General features: G+C 50.5%; 1 protein-coding gene and 1 long non-coding RNA gene across 5 annotated transcripts in view; one reads left to right on the forward strand and one right to left on the reverse strand.

Moving 5' to 3' along the window:
- Window positions 1-1,629: 1,629 nt before the first annotated feature.
- Window positions 1,630-7,625, reverse strand: LOC140648570 (uncharacterized). 3 transcript variants are annotated; one of them, XR_012041282.1, is made up of 3 exons: window positions 6,679-7,625; window positions 6,147-6,243; window positions 1,630-5,681 (listed from the first exon to the last, which is right to left on the reverse strand). It is a non-coding gene; the product is annotated as an uncharacterized lncRNA (long non-coding RNA). The 3 variants fall into 3 exon arrangements; XR_012041284.1 differs by having other exon boundaries at window positions 1,630-3,193; window positions 3,746-6,243; XR_012041283.1 differs by having other exon boundaries at window positions 1,630-2,811; window positions 2,939-6,243.
- Window positions 7,626-7,838: 213 nt separating this feature from the next.
- The window catches only part of LOC140648569 (mitogen-activated protein kinase kinase kinase 3-like), an 82,832-nt gene continuing 72,870 nt past the window's right edge, over window positions 7,839-17,800 (forward strand). For both annotated transcript variants that reach the window (XM_072854793.1, XM_072854794.1), the window contains exon 1: window positions 7,839-7,978. The gene's annotated coding sequence lies outside the window, so the exon portion shown is untranslated. The remainder of the gene's footprint in view (window positions 7,979-17,800) is intronic.

Here is a 17,800-nt window from a genome sequence, read left to right on the forward strand (position 1 = left end):
TTGAGTGTTGACAGCCTTCATATTAGAGACCCATCTCTAACGATGTTAATAAAAGCACAGAATATTCTAGACAAAAACATTTACAGAAGGATACAGTCAAGTCATCTTAGACATTTAAGAACAGAGATCCAAATGTTACTGTCCACTGGGTTAAATGGATAGTCACTAGGCCATTTCTGACATGCAGGCTGTGATACAAGGACAACAAGAACTGCGGCCTAGGGGAGCCTCAATGTCTGTCCAGCTCAACAGCATGTCTACAGCAGACACGAGTACTGTCTGGGACAGAGGAAGATGTTAGAGTCCTGCCATGGATGCTGAAGAACAGCTGCCCTATACAGCATTTTCTTCTTCACATCCCCACTGGATAGACGTTGGTTCATGTTGAGTTTAGTTTTAAGGAAGCAGTAGTTTAGTACGCAGTATTTCTGGGAATCATACAAGCACTTTTGCTGGGTAATCATTATCAGAAGGAAATGCCTTTAGAAGGGCCCCTTTATAGGTTTCACATCTATTAGAATCTTCTCTTGGAGACAAACCCCAAGGTCATCATGGTCCTACAGCCACCTCCTCCTTCCCCTGCAGAAAGTAAGGTTCTTTGCTGGAGATGGGAGGAACCAACATTGACCATGGATGTGAAGCACTGGCCTGCAGGCTCAATATAGAGAGCTTGGTCCTGATCCTGCAGGCAATACTGGCATTGTGGTTTGGCCACGTGTTGCCAGGGAGAATGGCAAACGAATAGAAACCAGAAAAGGGTTGAGACAAAAGCCTTCACTTTCTCCACTCCTCCCCAAATCGTATTTACTGTGGTCCCCACTAAATTATACCTAAAATAGCTTTTGCCTGTTGCTATTTAGCCATTTAGGCTGGATCTACCAGCTGCATTAACTTGCCCCTATTGTACTATTGCAGTTGGATTGTTGCCATCCTCCCCCCATGGGTTTTCTACAGATCTATATTTCAAAGTTATGGCTCTTGCAAAGCTCTGCTGTGTAAGTTCAGACAAGCTAAAAAAAATTAGTCATGTTTCCTCTAGTCCTGCTGCTTTACTAGGCTTCCTATTTGCAATCAAATTATTTTTAATTTTGACTGTGTTCCTATTGTTTGTCAGGAAGATAATCATCTTATCTCGCTGCCGGGATATTTCTCTCCTTTCTCATGTAGTTTCAGATGGATTAAATAAATACCCCTAACACAAAGCACACCAAGCTGGGCAAAAGGGCATTTCACCATTGCTGGCTGATCTGAAATTTAGGAAATGTCTCCGTTTTGGAATAAGTAAGATTGGAAGGACTCAGGCATGCCATAATGGCAGCTGTGCTCATTGTACGCACTCAGTTAATTTTTATCCATCTCAGAGCAGCTTTATGGAAACACGTGGGTGAAATTAAAAGTTAGCGAGTGACACTGGCTTGGTTTACCAGTGCCGAACAAGGGCCACAGATGACAGTCACCCAAGTTTTGGTAAGGGAGAAGCCAAAAAATGTCTGAATGGTCCTGTGGGATCCTCCTGCTCCTTCTTCCAAGGTGAAACCATATTAGCTCCATGCAGGGAACAGGGGATCCCGCACTGTGCCATCTGTCCGATGAGAAGGCTTTTTGCAGGACCATCCATGGATGCTCTTCTCCCCCTCTACATGTCTGGAGATAGTTTCAAAGGGACCTAAATAGAGGCAGGTCAGTTCACTGCATTTTGATGTCTGATTTTGGGTCCTTTTCAAGGGAAGGATAAACGTCCAGCACAGCTGAGCAACCAGGCTGCCACCTCAGAGCAAACTGAACGGGGAGGATCAGGCACCTCTCAGAACTTTCCAGTTTCTCCAGTATCCCCTCCGTGAAGGAACTGGCTTGTGAATACGCAAACGACAGTCGCGCAATGGAAAGCTGTATGGACAAGTGACACCGCTCAAAACCAAACTGCTCTGTTTTGTGTTTTGTAACCTTCACCCGTATACACTTTCCTACTGCTGGATGCTGAGTGGTTTACCTCCAGCTTCCTAATTATCGAAGCGCCGCTGCTTGTATTCTACCGCAGATGAGGAAATGAGGACATATGGCTTTTGTGATAAGAGATTTATGTGAGCTGTCTGTGCAACAGTGCTGCAACTTTCTATACAAGTCCATTTATAAAACAAAACATGTGTAAATAGTCAGGTTTTGATTGTTTCGGTGATTTCTTCCCCCTCGTGACAGATGTAAAGGAAAAACTGTAGGTTTCCACTTGATGTGTGCAGATAAGTTTATGGCCAATGGGAGAGATGGCAGTTGCAGTAAATCAGTCTCTACTTCCCTTGATTTCTGTCACCTAAAATCCAGCTCCACGTGGGTGGATGGGAAGAAATACAAACAAACTTGGGCTCGATGGCTGCTCCTAAATGATTCACTTTCAGCTGTGGGAGTACACATATGCCTGAAGGGTTCTGGTAGGAGCTTCTTCATCAAGAATACAGTAAGGAGTGCAAAATGCCAACTGAAATGGCAGATGTAATCCCGTGATTATAATGGGTGGCTTTGACTACACCCCTGTAGATCGGTTACCTTTCAAATCAGGAGAGGGATTAGAGAAATAGGGTCATATTCTTAAGGAGAAAAATCCTACTGAAGTCAGTGGTGACAAAGAACAGGGCAGGCTGGATACACATACCTAAATCCATGTCTGGACCATGCTCTTTCAGTCCTTCTCTTATCCCTTAGACTCTGCTCAAGAGGAGCCAGTTGCAGGGTAGAGAATCTTGGTTCTTTTCAGGAAAAGTATCAAGATTTTCTCTGAACTTCCTGGGAAGGTGGGATAGAAACGCAGGATGTCCCCTGCAATTTTTGGCTTTCTTGCAGCTTCAGCTGCAAATACCACAAGGACAGTATTTCTTGTGCTATTTTCCACAATATTCAGGCACCAGATGAGCCCATAAATATTCTGGGATAGTTCTGACCTTACCTGAGAAAGTCTAAACTGGGTCTGTTTGCAGACAGGTAGCATAACTCTCCAGGGCTTTCAGCTCCACACCTTTCACCAGCACAATATATAGAGTCACCTCAGAAATACTGTTTGGAGGACACAAGTTCCAAGCTCTGTGCACATGTGAAAAATCATCACAGAGAAATGCTCTCCAACGACATTTGCTTAACAACCCACCCAGAAATCAGATCCTCTTCACTTTCACTTTGTCCTTTTTGGAGATGTTTTTTCCCTCTGTTTGGGCAGAGAAGGTGAGTCATGGAACAAAGACAGCGTAGAAAGTTACATTCAGCCATGAAAGCGCATGCAATGACTACCAGGAAAAAAATTAATCCACACAACTCAATCTCATCATAGTCACACCCAGCTTGTTTGAAATACAAGTTAAAATCTGTGGCTTTTTGTTGATCAACACTGCTGGCTGCTGCATGCTGCTACCTTCCTCCATGTAGCACGCAGCCTTCAGCGTTTGTTTCTTAAAATCTGAAAAATCTCTCCTGACAGCTGTGGATGGCTAGGTGGATGGACACAAATGCTGCCACAGAGAGGGCTGGGGGGCACCCCTTTGCTCTGATCCCTTCACAGAGCAACTTTCTACCCCCGCCAAGATGGGGTGTTGCAGTATTCCCAAGTGGTCGATGAGCGACAGTGCATGGGGAATGCTCCTCTGCTCTTAGGTCTTCATGCTCTGAACCCTCTCCTCTAGAATGAGGTCCACGCATTTTATCTTCAAGTGCAGGACTCACTCTTTCTTTTTAAAATACGGTTGCTGCTGCTGCCACCTACCTTGTACACTGGAGTGGATGCTAGAAATATCCAGAGCCTGGGAAGGAGCCCAGGATTTCCTCCCCAGCCTGAGCGGGTATAAATCCAAGCTCTAACCCACGAAGTTAATCTGTTGTGTGGGAAAGAGGCGTCATCAGCTGTTTGCGAGAAACAGTTTTCTGCCATGGCAGAGGAAAGGTTTCAAAACCCATTGAGCCAGAGAGATTACTTGTTGCTCTTGCCTGGTTGTGAGGGCTTTCATACAGCAGATCTCGGTGTCTGCCCCGCAGAATGTATGGTCATATCAGCCAGGGAACATTTCATGTAACAGAAGAGGAAGAGAAAGGTAGCTGGGAAGCATGTGACCCCTCAGCAACAGGGATCTGAACCTGACTCTCACCCTTCTCAACCGCTCCACACAGTGGTTCTTGTAAAACGGAAGCAGAGATAGAGATGAAGTGCCATCCCCAAAGGTCTGTCCCCAGCAAACCTCTGCATATGTTCAGGCGTGTTCTGGGAACAGCACAAACCCCTCAGGACACGTGTGGTCTGTGGGTCCTGACCAGGTTTATCTATCAGGTAGTCCCCAAATCAGCAGTCAGAACACGTGGGAAATGGGGGAACATTTAAACAAAATAAATGTGGCTTCTCTGCAGGTAGAATCACTAAGAGGGACATAGGATAGCTCTAGCCCTCTTTTTCCACCTGCTTTTCCACTGCAAACAGCAGACCCGCAATCAATCTTGGGTGAGGAGGAGCTGCAGCTGACGCAGGTCTGCCAAGCCCAGGCGCTGCCATGCAGAGGCTTCAGGATCACAGGCTTGTGTCTATGTGCTGAAATCCCACCCAAGTCCATTACTGGTTCCAGCCTTCTGCTGTGAAGCAGCACACATTTTCCGAGTAATTGGTTTCTTTTCTTTACACTGAAATGGCATCATTCCTTTACAGTTTGCAAACTAAGTATAGGAATGATTTCACCCACCGTCGATACGCAGCCATCTCGATGGGAGAGAAAGCCTGACAGACATCTCACAGCACACAACAGCTTTATGCTGCAGATCAGGGCAGGAAGCAAGAAAGGATATTATATCAAACAGAAAGCATGGGAGAATTTCAGGTTAGACGGAGCATACTTAGTCACAGAAGAATTGGGTCAGTGCTCTGGGACCTGTGCTCACTTCCTGCAGGAACCCTAACATAGCCCAAAATAGTAGCAGTTAGGTAAAAGCCAAATATCTTCCCCTTTTTTTCCCCACAGCAAATACTAATGCTTACGTCATTAAAGGAGAAACATAAATAGAACAGCCCGGTGCTGTGATTTGCAAAGGTCTTGATCTGTGGATGAACCATGAGCTTTTCTTATAGCTCACTATTACCCACTTGTGCCATCAAACTTTTTGCTGAAGATATTATCATCAGGATGATACGGTCCTTCATATCCACCCCAACATGTATACCAGTCAACTAAGAAGAATCAGAGCACACATCTACACGTTCTATGTGTGCCATGGTTTTCATCTCGCCAGCTGGCACATACACCAGCACGGCATGGGACAGCATGCTCCAAAGAATGTTTCGTAATGGCAGTTTGGACACTGTTTTGGAAGAGAAGGGAGAGTTTGGCTGTATGGGTACAAGGAATGCCATGCCTGTTGTCCTCAGAGACAGAGAATAGCCCCACGTCTATTTTATTTTCCCATACGGAGCCACTACAACCACTGTCTGCAACACACTGGTTTTACCAGGACTCTCCACTGTGCGCTGTCTACCAGGTTTTCACTCCTCTCCAGAAAGGCGGCGAATGCTGCCAGCCGGCATTTGTAGGAGGACACATGAAACTATGCGCAGAGCCACACACCTCCGTCCGTTCTTCTGCCAGGCTTCGTAAATGTTTTCAAGAGCAACTCGAGGAAGCAGAATATGGGGGCAGATCCTCAGCACACCCATCAGCGGAGAGCTGTTGACATCAATGGAAACAGGCTTTGCACACATGACGATCCTTATATTGTTCAGGAACACCCTGGAACCGAAATCCCTGTAGCGGGATTCCTGGTGCATCAAACACATTCAGAAAAGAGAAGCCACTTGGAAGGAGTTTTCAGCAGTAACTGGTGCTTGCCTAATCAATTCCCATTAAAACCAGGAGGTTTTAAAGGAGCTGCTTGTTGCTTAGTGCCTTATAATACTTGAACCTGAAGTCCTGGAGTCCTGTGCCTGGTTCCCAAGGTAAACACATGTGATTTATTTCAGAAAGGCATCTGCAGCACAAGAACTCATTACATCCGTCCCCGATGGGCAGCAGCCAAAACATTTCAAATGTGCCAAGTTACCCAGAATGTTATTAAAAGCTGTAAGAGTTAGAGGGAAGGTGCAGAGAAAGGCAAGCTCCTTCCCAAAGCCAGGTGGCTTAGGATAGACTTACGCCGCTTCCCAAACGGATGAGGCAAGCTGGAGTCAGAGGTTCCTTCCAGCAACAGCTCGGTCCCCCTGGATGTCTCTCCGTAAGCTGCACAAATATTCTGGGGAGGGGGAGGGAGAAAGAAAAGAGTGAAAGCTATTCAATTACATCAAGAGCACGACTGGCCCTAGTAAAATCATTTATGGAGTGAGGGAACCCGGAGCGGTTTCGGCTGGAGCCATCTGCTGTTATTTGGTATATACAGAATTGGTTTCTATGGATTTCATTAATAGGTCACGCGATTGTATACGAGGATGTGAGATCTGAATCTCTCAGGAGGGGTCCCTGGTTGGGGTTTCTATTGCCTTTATAGGCAATGGCTCAAACTTTCTTGCAGCAGCAAGTCCTTAAAAACTTGAGGGGAATGGGTCTGAGTTTAGGATTCTGCTCATTTTCTTCTCCCCCCCCAAATCTTGAACTGACTTTGTTCCTGTTCCTCTCCACAACACATTTACTAAATGGGGAAACAGGGAAATAATCAGAAAAATATTCTTACCTACTTTTTCCATTGTCTACGTGAATTTTCTCTCTTTCCCACCAGTCTGAGCGATATCTGGTACAAAACTCAGGTCCCACTTCCATCCATCTTTCAGGCACAAGAATCGCATTGGCCCTTTGCTCGGGGGTGAATTTTGCCTTTAAGCCGTCGATGGCTCTCCCCATATGGAGAACCAAGTCCAAAGGGATTTGGACCCACAAAGGAGGCTTGGGACAGGAGGGTGTAAACTGGAGCAGCCCCAAGGCTGCTCTACCTCCCTTGGGGAGCTGCCCAAGGAGCCCCGAGCTGTTCTGGAGAGCAAGCTGTGACAATGGGTCAGAGCCTGGGAACGGCTGAGAGCTTCCCCCCGCTCTTTGGTCTTAACTGTGGCTCGCTTTTGCTGTGTAAGCAGCAAAACCAAACCAAGTTATCAGAGAGCAATCCCTTCACCCCATCTTCACGCCTGGCCGCCTGGAGAAAGCTGGGTGCTGCACAAAGCTACGCTGCAGCAAGGTTTCACCAGCTTCTCCAACGCTTCAACTCATGAAGGCTCATCTCCTGGAGTCAGGAGATTTCAACACTGTTTTTCATCATCTCCTGGTTTTTCAAGTTAACCCTAAGCGGGACAGCTCGGTCCCAGCCCCCCCCGCCCCGTTTCTGAAGGTCCCAGAAACCCTCAGCTGGAGCGCAGGAGGTCAAAGCCCAGCCTTCTCGAAAGCAAAGGCGGGGGATCCCATGGGCTTCAACCGGGGCTGATCCGAGCTGCGGGGCCGGGGGAGCCTCACCGGCACCGAGCGGGGCTGCGGGACGCGCTGCGGGCGTCTCCCCGCCCCGGCTCGGAGCTACCCCGCGGGCCGGGCCGGGCTCCGTCCTCCCGCCGCGGGGACGCCCCCCAGCGGTGTGGGGCGGTGCCGCCCGATCACACCGCTCGGCCGGTCGGTCGGTCCGTCGGTCGGTCGGTGGTTCGGTCGGTCGCGGCGGGGCCAGCCCGGCCCCCCCCCCCCACCGCCCCATTGGCCGCGGCGGCGCCGCGCGTCACCGCTTCCTCCCGCTTTTGTGCACCGCCCCGCGCCCCGCTGCTGCCGCCGCGCAGAGCCGAGCCGAGCCGAGCGGTGCCGAACCGAACCGAGCCGAGCGGTGCCGAGCCGAGCCGAGCGGTGCCGAAGCGAACCGAGAGGTGCCGAACCGAACCGAACCAAGCCAAGCCGAGCGGAGACGAACCGAGCAGTGCCGAACCGAGCCGAGCGGTGCCGAGCCAGGCGTTGGGACCGCGGTGCTCCGAGCCGCCGGGCATGGCCCTCCGCGGGTAGCCGGACCGGTAAGTCTCTCCGCCCCCCCGCCCCGGGGACGGGGCGCTCCGCGGGCGGTAGGTCCCTGCACCCGCTCCGGGCTGCGGTGCGCGGGTTTGTTTCGCTCTTTTAATTTTTTTTAATTGTCTTTTTCGTAGCGGTGACCGAGAGTTTTGCAGCCGGGTCTGGCTTCGGTGGCTTTTTCTTCCTCCCCTTCTAGTCTTGCAAGTGGGAGCTTGTCCCTCCGGGCAAGTAGCTCGGCTGGGTTTGGGAAGCCGTGGGAGGCGAGCAGGCGGTTGGAGCGGCTCCCCAAGAGCGTGGGGGGGCCGTGTGCGTGGGTGCGGAGCACGGAGAGGACCTGCCTCCCCTGTGGGGATTTACCTTCCCCGGCACAGCCCTCGCCTTGCGTTGGTGCGCTCGGGTTAACCATTTTTCCCAGGTTATTGCCTGGTGCCATGAGCCAGCCTGGCAGCCTGTCCCTGCTGCAGCTGTCTGACAGCCAGCGCCAGGATTAGACCCTAACACAGACGGTCCCGTTATCGGGATGCATTAAACCATTGAGCCCGCGGGTATGTTGCTGGCTGCAGTCGCTTGAGTCCCGCTTTGGTGGAAAGCGTCATGTCCATGCCAGGGAGCTGCGGGAATGCCTGGCCAGGCCTCACCCTCCAGCCTTGCCATGAGCAAAGTCCTCCCTGCACAGACTGTCCTGAGCTGTGAGGGTGGGATGAGCAGCGGGGAGGAAGGCTCTGCGGCGGGCACGGACCCCCGTGGGCAAGGGATGCCGGTACCCGTGTGGTGTGAGTGACCGTGCTGGCTGGCGGAGCTGGGAAGCTGGATTTCCACCTGGACGGAGCCAGCAGCTGTCGTGGGGAGCTGTGCCGTGAGTCAGGCTGATGCTCCGGGAGGATTTGCTCTGCCGGCACCAAACCTCAGCCTTCTGTAGCCTGGCGGGGAGAGGAGTGGAGCGGAGGTGGGAGCCATGTGCCAACGCGAGTGGGTGTGCGCCAGCAGGCTCGCTAGGTCATGCATGGCGGCCAAGTGCGTCCCTTGCTGGCCCTGGCACAGCTTGGAGAGTGGTTTCCCCCTCGGCTGCTGCTTTTATCCTCCTCTTCAATTCCTGACTTGTAATCCGGTGGTTTTTGGAAGTAGATCCACTCCTGGTTCAGTGCAGGGTCTGCATGTGTGGCCAGTGCGTGGACCAAAAATCTGAGGCTCACTTGAGATTTGGAGGCTTGGGATTTGTGCGGAATTGGAGTGATCCCAGGGATTTCCAGGGTCAAGCTCTTTCGCTTCTTCGGTGAGTGTGAGCGGTTTGGGGGAATTTCCTTCTGTGGCGCCTTGTGAATTTATTTCCAGTCTGGCACATGCAGTTTGATGTAGCTCCGTGCAGGATTCATGCCCGGAGTGTGGCTCCTGGGAGCCGTTCCTCAGGCATGTGGGAGATCGGCTGCGTTTGGGGGCTTGCCCGTGACTACCTGTGTCTTGCAAATACCTGCATTGGATGGTACGCTTTCCAGAGCCCCTAATTTGACATTAGTTATAATCGGGGGGCTCAATGTTTCCCAGGGCTCCTGCAGATTCGGGGTGTACCTCCACAGCCTAGGAGGTTTAGGAAGGTTTCACAGCTTGTAAAAGCTCCTCTGTTGGAGGCAGGACGCAAGGCTGGATGGGCTGCCAGCCTGGTGGGATGTGGATTTAAAGGCTCTTTTATACCTTCCTTCTCTAAACGGGTTTTGGTACTGCAATTTTTTCCATGAGTCTTAAATCTCTGTCAGAAACCCACAGCTCTGCCCTGTCAACGTGTGCTGGTGAGCGATGCATTTCTTTTTTCGGATGCCATTAGAGCCCATGAGGGAGATGTGTTCACGCAAAGGGCTGTAGTCTGGATTTTCATCCAGGACGGAGACTGCGTGGTGAAGAGCTGGCAATTCTGGCAGCCGGAGGAGTGCAGTTCTCTCTCCATCCCTTCTGAAATGTTGCTATCGCTTGATGATGCTTCGTGGTGTTAGCGTGCAGCTTGGACTTAATGTGTTTTCTGACTTTTCCCATCGGGAAGATACCAGCGAGGATCACACGGTGTGTCTGGCTCCCCAGCAGAGCAGTGGGATGGAGCGTGCTGCTGTGGCATGGAAGGTGATGTGCTTCCAGCCCTGCTCTCCCCAGCTGGACATGGGGACCAGTGTGAAAGCTGGCAGGATTTTCTGTACTGGTTGACCTGGCCCTGCTGTTGGAGACCTGCTGGTGGAGGCTAGAGGGAAGTGAGTCAGGGTTTGCCGTTAGAAGGGATATCTTTTATTAGACTGCTCGGTGAACGCAGACTGGCTTTGGAGCATGTGAACCTGTCTACGCGCAGAAGCAGCAAACCTCAGAGCTGAGAATTAGGAGGGAGCGATTGCTCTGAGCTTACCTTGGCTCTCCTAATTGAGGAGATCATCTGAAAGAAAAGGGGGAAAAAAAAAAGAAAAAGAGGTATTCAGCTACAGTTCAGCCTGTACAATTCATCTGGCCTAGGGAAACATGTTTTCTCTCTCTACAAATCTCTGGACTCTTTTAGATCCTGAGATCCAGCACAGGAGAGAGACATGCATCCCACGTGCCCGCCTTTCTCAAGAGGTGGCCGAGCCCTTTGCAGCCCAGCTCCCACGAAGGGGAGCTGCAGGCGATGGGGCTGGGGCTCGCTGATGCCTGACAGCAGCAGGAGGCTGCTGGGCTCAGTCACTTCCACTCCCTTCTCTGCACGTAGTACAGGCCAAGTGCAATGTGCGCAGAAATGTGCAGAATGTCAGCTGTGCACCGGGGAGATGGAAAATGCATTACCGAGCCATAAGAAGGGGAATATGGAATTCATCTTTTTTTTTTTTATTTCCTCAGATGCTTTTTAGAAAAGCTATAAATGGCCCACTGATCCTGAACCTGGCGGGTTCACTCGCAGTCCCCAGACTTTATTTATTTTCCTATTTAAGTTGCACAAAGGGAAATGGGCGACCAGGCATTTTCGGCAGGTCCCTCCACCCGTTCCCCATATGTGGCCATGCATGCTGGGTCAGGACCGCGTTTGCCTTTGCTGAGTGTGATATGAGATGCAGAGATGACGAATGTCATCTTGGTTGTGCCTGAAGCGTGCTGTCTCTGCAGGCTTTCCCCATACCCTGTGCGGCATGAGCCTTCGTCTGATGTGGTGAACGCTGTGGCGAGCAGCAGACGGACAAGATGAGTGCTCTTCTGTCTGTGAAGGCGCGAGTGAGCACGCGTGAGCGTGGATATGTGGGCATTTTTGTTTGTTTTCTGTCTGTCCCTGCAGTTCTGATCTGGTCTGGCCAAGTAATCTTCCCATTACCCACTAAAATGGCACCGGTGTCCAACTGAATCAGGCTGTCCTAGCTCATCTGTAATGGTGCAAGAAAGAAAAAGCAAAGATCTTTAAAATAGATGCTCTTCAAAGCCACTGGGAAGCTATTCCCTGCAGAAGACTGATTACACGGGAAGGGAGAGCGAGAGAAGAACGCTGTAGCAGGGCTAGCGCAGAGTTTTGGGGCTGCAGGCTGGGGGTACGTGGCTCCCTGCTTTGTTTCAGCATTGGGGCTGTTGCTCCAGGAGCTTTCCCTGGACCCACAGGGCTTGCGGCCAAGCTGAACCGAGGGTGGTGGAAGATGCAGCATCAGCGTGGCCCGCGGTGGAGGAGTTTGGGCCAAAGCCAGCTCGCCCGGTGCCACAGTGGTTGTGGTGGAAGGGTTCAGCGAGCTGAGCGTGTGTGGGTTCGTGGTCGAGCCCTGAGGCTGCTCGCAGCTCTTCCCCCTGTTTCCCCATTTCTGTGACCCAGGGTGGGGACACACTATTGCGTGTCATCACTGTGTCTGGTCTCAGGTGCCAGCTTCTGTTCCCAGAGTGCTTGGGACATCTGTGAAGGCTACCCAGAGGATTTAACCTGGACTTTCTGAGGCTTTTAGAAGTCAAGGGTGAAAGGTATATCTGTACCCCCCTAAAAGAGGGGGTACAGCTCCCAAATGCATTCCCCAAACACTTTTTCCTACCCTGGAAGATCCTAATATAAATGTTAGTGGAGACCAAGGGACTCTGAATTTAATGAGAATCCGTAGTAGGCTGGAGCCTGTCCTGCTCTCCTGAGTTAACCCAGGTTGGCCACCATTTTATGCAGAACTAACTGTCACTTCTGTGAAAGCTCTCCTAATTTTATACTCTCCACTCTGCAAGATGATCTGGGGCAGCCCAGGGAGGACAAGCCACAACAGCAGTGAAACCCAGGGTGGAGCTGAGCCAGGGTTTGGCTTGGCACCATAGAAGCTTCATGGGACAAAGTCCGGTTGGCAATGTGTGCTGCATGCCATGCCCAGGAGCATGGACCAGATCCTGGAAGGAGCCGGCCAAGCTACTGCGTGGGCTGCTGTGTAAACAGCATGTGTGCAGGCCAGGTCCTCGGAGGGGGTGTGAGGATGGGTTGAGTGTTCAGGTAGTGATTAAACACCAAATTGCTTGAAAAAATAGCCCTAGGTGGGTGGAATGGGGGCGTTCTGGAAGCCCGCTATGGCCAGGAGCTTGCGTGCTAAATAACAAAAAGTCATCTGATTGATAGCTAGATGATTCGGAGGAAAAAAGACTCTGTACAATTGCTTTGGGAAAATAATTTGTGAGATAAGAAGTCTTTGCGGAGGAGGTAGCAGTGTCTTAAATCCAACACTGCTGAAGGGTGTTTGTGGCCTCTGCAAAGCTTTGAGTGTTCCTGCACTACTAGGACTGTCCTGGAGCGATTGCGTTTGTCTTGTCCATGTGAAGGTGTTTCTTGCACAGTGGGTTCCAAGTGCCCACAAATCCCCAAGGGACTACTGAAAATTTTGCATGTAACAGTTGTTAGCCCAAGGATCACATGCAAAAATGAACCCTGTATTGTGCTAGGAGTTCTGTTGGTGCTGGTCTTGATGCAGAGGTTCGGAGGAAGACTTTGGGGTATCTGTTGAGATCTGTCCTTGTACGTGGAAGTCCATCGTGATGAGGACAGTGGATTATTTGGATTGCTTAGTGCTTTTGCACTACAACCTCTTTGGGTTTTTGTGGTTGAGCAGAGGTCAGATCATTGCAATCTAGTTATAAACTGGAAATAGTGCAGCGCCCTCCATGATAAGAGCCTAAAAAAAATCTAGCAGAGATTTAATGTCTTCCAGTGTGCTGTTTGCACTCTTTACTCTGCAAGGTGGCAGCAGTGATGTCCTACCCCAAGGCATGAGGACCCTGCAGAAGGGTGGTGGGCACAGGGCGGTGGGCATGTTTCCCAGTAACGGGGAAATCTCGCCTTTGATCCGGGTTAAAGGGTTGGGGCATCCCCGGCGTGGGGCAATCCGAGTGCTGTGATAAAGATGACTCGGTCAGGGAAAAGGGCTTGGGGAGAAAGTGTAGGGTGAGGTCTCTTATAGCTGGTGGTGAAGGTGAACTGAAGGAAAGGCGTGTGTGCGTGCACAGAAACCCTGTTTTAAATACCCCCTTCCTTTCAGTCTCTCATCTCTTCCTCTCTGCCACTACCCAGGAAGTGCCCTGGGGAGGACTGTCCCTTTTTTGCATGCTGGGTCATAGCAAAAGGCGGCTGATAGTGTTATCTATAGCTGGGTGATGCTGATGGGTTGATAACTCAGCTTGGTATCTGCAGCAGAAGTAACACGGTTGCTGTGGAAGTGGGTGGCTGGAGGAAGGTGTGCGGGCTGGGGCGGTGGGGCAGAGCGGTCTGGGAGTGTGTAAGCGATGAATAACCGGTACTTAGAATTCAGACATCAGAGATTTGGGCTTGCTTCTGTTGAGGCTGGTCAACGCATTGATGTAGTGTGGAGCTGTGGAGCAGGGCTCGTTTTGGTGAACTGATGAAGCATCCTTCAGTAAAGATACCAGGCTGGGCCAAGCTCCTGGAGAGCTTTCCTTGCTGATGCAAGGTGCTCATGCTGCAGCCTTGATGCCTTCTGTTTGCCTTTCAGCACAAAATTACAGCACTGATCCTTCTGCTGCAATCCTTCTGCTGGCTTACTGCTTGGAGAGTGGCTTTTGGGAAACCTGAGCACCTGGTTAATAAACCGGTAGAATGCATTTGCTGCTCCTTGGTCTTAGTCCCTCCGTGCGGGTGCTAACAGAGTAGCAAGAGTCATTAGAGAAATATGCAAGATATTTCAGTTATTTCTCTTTGGATAGTGCTGGTGGCAAGTGGAAGAGATAAACAGAGACTGTATTGAGCTGTGCTTAGCTTATTGCATCATTGGTTTTATTGAAAGGTTCAAGGTCCAGCTCTGAATGTTGTTGCTGCCTGGGATAAACCCAGCAGCAGGGTGCGTTCGAGCTGCTTCCAAGCTGTGCTCTGTTTTGCCAGAGGGAAAAGGGTAGGGAAGGGTGTCGTTTTAGTGTTATCGCTGTGTATTCCTTCTGAATGGTGGCCGCAGGGGGCCGATTGCAGTGCCTTGGAAGAAGCATGATGGGGCAAGTCCTGTCGTGCTTCTTTCTTGGGTTATCACTGGAAAACACTGCACTTGGCTCCTCTTAACCCCCAGGAGCTGCTCCTCTGATGGTAGCAGCCAGGGGAAGCCCTGCTGATGTCTTCTGTTGCAGCCTTCTGGGTGTGGAGGCTGGGAGGGGACCATCAGGGCTGCCTGGATGTGGGACCACACAGCCTGGTGCACTCTCCCGCTCCCCGTCCTCGGTTTTCTGCTAGGATGGCTCACCCTGGTTTTGCTGGCTGGGATGATCTGCTTCACTGGTGGCCTGGGCTGATGCCCACTTGCTCCCCCTCTTGTGGTATGGTCACTTTTGGCTGTGCTACCCGGGGAATATGAAGTACTCCTGGATGCTGACTTGAGTCATGGGTGTCTCCGATGAAAGGGCAACTGTGTTGTTTTCTGCATACCCTGATGATGGTCTCTGTCTGAAGACTGGCTTGGCTTCACCTTGCTTGGCTGAAATGATCTCTTAAGCATGAAGGATTTGAGGAACCATGCCTGCTCTTGCATATTATTGTTTGGGGTGGGGATGCTTGCTGAGGCTCTCCACAGTGCTCTCCCCAAGGTGCTGCGATGTTAAAGATGTGCACGATGTGTGTCACTGTGTCATCAGGCTGATGACTCAAGAAAAAGAGAAAAAATGTTTAATCATCGCAATATTTCAACAACTTCACCTACAGCATTACCAGTGTGACTAACATCTGCTACATGCCCGGTCGGCTTCGGAATGGGGCTGTAAGGGGTGAGGATATGTTTTCTGTTTGCAGTTTGTGTTATAGGAGGCAAGGTCAAACAATTGGCTTTTGGACCCAGCGCAAAAGGCACTGAAGATTGTAACTGTCTTCACCTCTGGAGGGAAAGCTGGGGACAAGCTAGTTCCAGTCTTGGTCTATGTCCAGGAAATCCTGTGCCGGAGAACTTCCCTTTCAGGAAGCCAGCCGGGCTGTCCCAGGGAGGTGATGTGGCACACTGCACTTTCATCCTGGACTGCCACAGAGTCCCAAAGCTGTTGGGGACTTGGACGAGATGGAGCAAGACTTCCAGTACCTGGTTCATCATTACATGGGAAGCCGATTTGCCTTCCGTAGCATGCATTGCCAGAGAGGTGCAGTTTGGTGTCTCACCTTTGCGGGAGCTTCTTGGGCAGCGGTGGCTGTGTGTTTGCTGTGGGAGTTACCAAGAGGTGATGAAGGTGGGAGGTGTTCATGGAAGGACATGGGATGTGTTGAAAAGGGTCTCTCCTTGCTGCAGGGGGAACCTCCCACCTCCCTGGCCTGTCTTGAGCTGGATTTCCAAAACCTCAGACCTAGGTTTTGATGGATGGGTGCCTTGGACAGGTATGGTTGAAGGGCTCTAGGCTGCATCACGGAACACCACCATCTTCATGGCCATGTTCAGGAGTGTCACCAAGGGCTTTGAGTGTTGCACCTGCAGTAGCCTCCCGCACCCAGAGAGGGTGGTAGGGAAATTATATATCAAATACATATTTGAAAGCCTGCTTTTCCCATTGCAGTGCTTGGATAAATTGCATGTATCTTTATTGCATGAGTCTTGAGGTGGCGGTAGACACAGCGATGTTCTGCTTAACCGCAGGTTGGCATCCTTCTGGTTATTACCTTGCAACAGAAATGAGAAGAGCAAGCAATTTGGTCAGGGACTGATGAAAGCTTAAGTATGTCTTTCATGCGCCTGTATGCATATGTGCATCGAGCCCTGTGTGTCTGTGCTTTGCCGTCTCCACAGACCCATGGTTGGAAGGGGTCTGGCGGATGAAGCATCCTGCAATTCTTACTACAAGCTTGCCTGCCCCAGTGTTGGTTTTTGGGCTGGCGGGCGGCAGGTTTCCTATCTACCCTGGCTCGTGGGAAGAACGTGGGCAAGGGCCTTGCCTTCTTTTCGCTAATCGCTGCCTGTGTCTGTCGCTTCCTCCTCCATTTGCTGCCCGTAGCGGGCATCTCTGCCCGCTCTGAGAATGCGGGCTGGGAAGTGGGGCACTGAGAAACACCCCTGCCACGCAGGGATCAGGACCTCGGGCGATCCCGGCTGCTGAATGCTTTGCTAAATGCTTTTATAGGGCACGCTTTGTGGCATGTCCTATAAAACCTCCTGCCAGGTAAACTTGCCACGAGGCTCTATTTTGGGGCCGTCTCTGATGTAATCTGTCAAGAAATGGTCTGCTCTTTGACTTACTGCTGAAAGTCTGGCTGTGGATGGATGACCAGTTGCTTACCTAGCATTACCAAAGCAACGAGTTGTTGCTTTCCATGACTCATGAAAATGCACTGTGGGCTCTCTTAAGAATGGCTGAGATCATTTTTTGGCTGGGTTTGGGCATCTGGTTTCTTTAGCAAATAGCAGTGGGGGTGGAGGGAGGGGGATTTCCAAACTTGTTTCTTTGTATGTGTGATCTGGATTTTTGAGCTCGCCTAATAAAATACTTACTTCATTTGAAAAAGGGGGGGAAAAAAGACCTGTAACTTCCATGTCTGTTTAGTTTTCGTAGCATGTCTCATTTGGTCGTGTTTTGCTGTAAGAAGAGGAAAGGTACTAATAACGTTACAGAGCTGCATGCTGTATTTTTCCTCTTAAATAAGCAAGCATAGAAACATTATGGGTGGTATTTTTCTTTTAAAGCAAATGCTTCTGGGGAAGGAGAAGGAGGTGCAGAGAAAATTCTGCAAACAAAACCATAATTGCATCAATTTTTTGTTGTTGTTGATAATGTTTGCTCAAATAGAGGACTGATTCTAATAGCGATGCAGCAAGGCAGGCAGGCTATTAGCAAGAGGTGTTTTAGTGTTTGGTCAATCTGATTTTTAAAAATTTTTTTTAATATTTGTAGATCCTTGATTCACCTTCTGGTTTTGTCTGCTCAGTCTAAAAGCAGCAGTGCTGATGTCCCTGAGAACCAAGTGCTGCAAGATGAGCATTAACTGGAGGAGAATCAGATCGGCGATAGCTGTGTGATAACTTCAGATAGCGGGAGGTCCCCAAGTGTTTTGCTACCTCTGCAACCAGGTTGCAGCAGCCTCTACAGTATCTGTCCCAAGTCTGGCTGCCCTTTGCAGGCACTTGAGAGCAGACAGAGAGAAGGGAGTGGAAATCCTCGGTAGGCAGAAGGTATAGAAGGTTTGAATAGGGAGATATGCGGAGTGGTGGGTTTAATGTGCCTGTGCTTTGCAGGTGGTGGAAAGAGCGAGGGTTAGGCTTGTTAAACACTGTATGCAGCAATGTTAGCCGAGTTCAGGAATTTAATAGATGTGGACCGACCTCTCGTGCTGTGCATGTTCTCTGCCAGTGCTTGGCTGTGGTTAAATTCCCCAGCTGGGGCAGGCAGAAGTGTGTCCTCATGTGCTGCGGGAATGG

This window comes from Ciconia boyciana, chromosome 2 (genome assembly GCF_034638445.1).
Source record: "Ciconia boyciana chromosome 2, ASM3463844v1, whole genome shotgun sequence".
Lineage (NCBI taxonomy): Eukaryota > Metazoa > Chordata > Aves > Ciconiiformes > Ciconiidae > Ciconia > Ciconia boyciana.